The 4,958-nt window shown below is 39.7% G+C and overlaps 1 long non-coding RNA gene across 1 annotated transcript; it reads right to left on the reverse strand.

Moving 5' to 3' along the window:
- Window positions 1–16: 16 nt before the first annotated feature.
- On the reverse strand, window positions 17–3,697 carry LOC119305242. Its single transcript, XR_005148592.1, has 3 exons — window positions 3,588–3,697; window positions 3,243–3,369; window positions 17–2,889 (listed from the first exon to the last, which is right to left on the reverse strand). It is a non-coding gene; the product is annotated as an uncharacterized LOC119305242 (long non-coding RNA).
- Between the last annotated feature and the right edge of the window lie 1,261 nt (window positions 3,698–4,958).

Here is a 4,958-nt window from a genome sequence, read left to right on the forward strand (position 1 = left end):
CGGGACAAGGAGTCAATGTAGCCGGCCCTCCTCCAGATGGCACGGTTCCGTGCCTTCGCCAGCTTGGCGGCTTCCTCTGCCACTTCGCGCTTCAATTGCTCGATACTGAGCGGGAGCGCCTTGGTGTTCTTCCCACGAAGCCGACGGGCGTCCGTCTCTGCCATCATGAGCAGGCGGCGAAGAATAGCCGCGAGGAGCTGCTCCTCCGCGTCGGGCTTAGGCAATCAGCGTCGGCGGCAGGAGGAAGATGTGGCCGTCTCTGACGCCGCCATCCTCTCCCTAGCCTGCTACCTCTCACAGCGGGCGTTGCACGGCTCCAATTCCGGCGTTCACGGCACCGGCAGTGAAGGCACGAGTACCCACATATGACCACGAGTACCCACATATGACCACGAGGAGCAGCCGCCGGAATCAATTGATGTCATAAGGGAAGCACATCTAAGTGATGGTCGGCAGCAAAATATCTTTACTGGCATAAACAGTGTGCGCTTTTCAATTATTCTCAAGTGCCGGTCGACGTCCTGGCCAAATATCTATGCCCTGAAATGTTATTATGCTAATCAAGACCTGGCTGAGCACGCCATCCAACCCCGCCGCCACCGGTCATGTGTTGTGTCTAGCTGTTCCACTAGCAGCATTATTACTAAGCTAAAGTCCGCAAAGGGTAGCACCTACCAGCGGCCAAGATCAAGCTGATCTCTTCAAATTTTAAATCGTGAAGAAAGTATTAACCAGAAGCTAGCAAACGTTTGCCTAATTAATTAACCAGAAGCTGGCCAATATCGCCGACCTGTAGTGCTTTTGTTTACTACTAGATCATTGATGGGATGCGTTGCAACGCCCGTCTCCATAAGATACTATCTGGGATTAAAATAAATATAACGAGACATTTGATTGCAAGTTAAAATGACACGAATTTGTAAGGCATCATGGCTAGCTTTATTAATCATCATTCCTTTTATTTATCCCTAGAAACCTTTTCTTCTTATATCATCCACGAGTTTAGCCAACAAAAAAATTAAGGGGTTCATAGACAAAGTTACAAAAAATGTTATGATCAATATCAAAGCACAACCTAGCTAAACTCTGGGCTACCTTGGACAATGGCCAAACTCCGCTCCACCTTTTCCTTGTTGAAGTGATTTGTTAGTAATTTAAGAGTTGAGAACCTTCTTTTGGTGTTTTTGGTTTTGACCTCAAAACTAGATGGTTATTAGAGAAACAATTTTTTTAACTCCTTTATGCTCAATATGGTGGCAGTGGTGTATACAGAGAAAACAGAAGTGCGGCATGAATCTATTAGAAGGGTATAGATATGGTAAAATTATGCACAAAGAGCAATAAAGATCTTACATATGGAAAGAGGAGAAATATATTGTACTTCTGGTAAAAAAAAACTGGCGTCGTGTTTTATCAGTAGATAAAACTATATACATGGAAAGTAACTGGTAGAATTGATTGTGCAACAGTAGGGCCTATAATTTGCCAAAGGCCATAGAGAAGTTACCAGGGTTTTCACAGTAGAGTATCACTTAATATATCTTACATGGAGCAAACATCATTTTTTATTATGAACCATATGCAAAATGAACATCAGCCATATTCAAAAAACTTGTGGAAATATGAATCACACATACTTCTACTAAGGCACAACAGTGAACAGGCCATATAATAAATGTTCTCCCGTGTGCTGCTCTTATGAACAGTGGGCAAACAGGTGGGAATGTCCATTTGAAACGAGATGGCAAAACAATACAGGTTTAGATAATCATCGTATACATGTTGCTATCTTAGGACTTAATTAGGATATGAAGTATATATGGTCTAGTACATAGATATTTTTGAAGATGTATACACAGATGGAGTTGTACATATTTAAGGATAGCTTCCTTGAACTTTGGATCTACTGAAGCCATCAGTTTATTTGCAGATATATTTTCAAGCTGATAGTTGGACAGTGAGCAATACATATGATATATTTTTAAAATGGGCAAATATGCTAGTAATGGTAATTATTTAGCATGACGCAGATAATATTTTATCTTCATAGGGTAGGAGCCAATCAAGTATAGTGATTGTTCTCTCCGGTTAGTATGAGACCAAGAAACAAATATACGATCGGTACATATCAGAACTATTAAGAGTGGAAAAGACAAAACCTAGGAATGTGTAGTATTTCTGTTCCATCAGTAGGAAAGAAACTGAATGAGAACAGAATAGTACTCTTCTCTTATCAGAAAAATGGAGATCATACTGATTAATTATAGATCATGAATCATACAGCAAACAATGGTCATATACAAATGCACACTGCAACACATTTCAATTTTAAATTACAGGAAACTCACAGCAAAGGTTATTATTAGTTAGTGCAGAATTCAAGTAGCACCACCTTCGCACACTAAAGTTTGGAGTATAAGCTTACGTGAATGCATTACTGTAGCATGTGTTTATGCCTGTAAAGTGCTTTTTATTACATGTACACAAACATAAGAGCAGTAGCTTATCAAGTGATAAATTCTAATCAGCGTATTATTTAGTACGACTGAAAAGTGAATTAAGAAATAATAAGTGAAATTTACTCAGGTGATTAGAAACCATCTTTCAAAGAACTGAAGAATTGGGCTCAAGCTCTAGAAATATACCAGGGAGATTGTATTTTTTGCATGCAGATTGGTGACTTCACTTCTGAAGCGATCATGTGGTGATGTCCGAATTATTAACTGCTCAATAAGTTACTCTTTTAAGACGGAGTTAGTCACAGCACACATAAATAAAAGTTAGTCACATCAATGCCATTCTAAATCTCAACCAAGGGGCAAAGCAAACCTTCAAAGTCTCTAGGTTTCCCTCAAGTTCAGGCTCTCCTTCCTCAAAGAATGAGACCTCCTAAGAATATCAAATGACACTGTCAAATCAAACATCTAGCCAGTGTGGTAGAATGTATCACAATGCTACATGACACCATGATAAATAAATTATAAACTCAACGGATCTATTTAAAGGTCTCTTGACCACTTGTGACTTGTTAGTACTGTGGCATCATAGCAAGCCAATTCTAAACAGGCCCAGCTTTTCAGGTCTCAAATAACTTAAAAGGCAATTAGGTGATCACAACAAACTGATTTATTTTGAAGTTCAGTTAACATCTTGATGGAAACACCATGATATAAATAGACAATGTTTGGATTATATTTGCATCAAGAGATGAGGTAAGACAGTCCCACATCTGAACTAATTACCTGACCAGCAGCCATTACGGATTTGTCAAGTGAAGAACTCCCCACAAACAAAAGTATGAGCACCAACCTCCAAGACTTGCCCGAATCAGTCAGTTGACCCAAAAAAGGATGACACCACCTATAAAAGCTGAGATTTGAATAACATTAGAACACAAAATCGTTGGATGGAAGGGGGGATTGTAGGCGTAAAAAAATGATGATAGAGGGCAACATATCCGAGAAATGTAGCTGCTCGAATTTCTGCTGCCAGAGTAAGATGACTCGAGAGAATTAAGTGACGAAGCATACATATACAGGTGCATGAACTCAAGCAGCAGCAGGTTGGGAAAAAAGTAACATATATACCTTCATTAATCCCCTCCGGTGAGTGGCGCACATCAGCTGTCTTCCAGGAACTAACAATTCATCAATTCCTTGGACCTAGGCGGATGAGCTTCACTCCACTGTTTCATCAATTCCCTGCAAAATCAAGTGTTGCCGCATGCATCAACGAGGTCTGACCCCCTAGCCCACGTGGCGATCATTGGCGGTGCATGTTGCCGCGCCCGACTATTTGGAATTTTATTAAATATAGAATACATGACTCATGGACCTTAATTAAATTTGCATCTATGACCTATATATTTGTTAGTAATAGAAGAGATATGAAATCTAATTGATTTGCAAGGAATTATAGGGATAGTATGGCAGGACATGGTTTTTTCTTCGGTCTAATGGGCTTTAGTTGGTGTGAGGTTGGTATGTGTGAGGACAGTCGACAAATGAAATGGTACATAACTAAAATATTAAGAGGAAAGTATGCTTCATATTTGGGAGTGTAGATTATACATGATGGTTCAAAAATTACTCGAGGCATTGTTCCTAGCAATAGAAGATAGTGCGGAAAATAATGGAACAACTCAGATGGGCCAACTATTAAAATTCATGGGTAGGGAATTTTCAGGTTCGGTTATTCTTCCTATAGAAAGCGCTCTCGTTATGAGTAAAAGTTTATTGAACATTGCTTTTATTTATGCCACATAATACAGATTCATCTAGTAAATTTGTGCAATGGGACAACTTAGATTATATAGTATGCTTTGTAATATCAACTTCCACATAGGCGACTATAAGATGGTATGGATCATTTGACATTATGCTAATTTCTTGTGCAGACAATGATAAGATTTTGAGAAGACGGCAGTAGAGCTTCCATCACACAAACACAATTAAGAGAAATCTACAAAGTATGTTAATTCTTTGGGCATACCTTTCATAGGACAGCTACCCAAGGAAACCCTACGGGCATCAGCAGCTGGAGATGACTCTTCGTGATGTAGGTTTCCATCCGTGGGTGGCACTGTACATTGAGTAACTTCAGTAAACATGCTGCAAAGTAGCAAAGGATGTAATATTCTAAGATACGTGGGCAAAAGCTATATGATCACGAGTGAATGCATGGAGGTAGTTTCATCACCATTTACCACAAGTCATGATTTCTTAAGCACTCACAATATAGTTAGGGCATCATAGCACATATAGGTCTTGCACATACATTGGTTCACAACAGAACAGGTTTGGACAACATGAGTTTGCGGCACCACGTACATGTCCTTAAAACAAACGATTTGACACATCTTAGCCAAAAGCTACATGAATTACAACAACAGAAATTGATTGAATTTATTGATCAATAGAAACTGGCACATCTGACGGCCTGGCCCTGACCGATACTAC

Source organism: Triticum dicoccoides, chromosome 5B (genome assembly GCF_002162155.2).
Source record: "Triticum dicoccoides isolate Atlit2015 ecotype Zavitan chromosome 5B, WEW_v2.0, whole genome shotgun sequence".
In the NCBI taxonomy this organism is placed as follows: Eukaryota; Viridiplantae; Streptophyta; class Magnoliopsida; order Poales; family Poaceae; genus Triticum; species Triticum dicoccoides.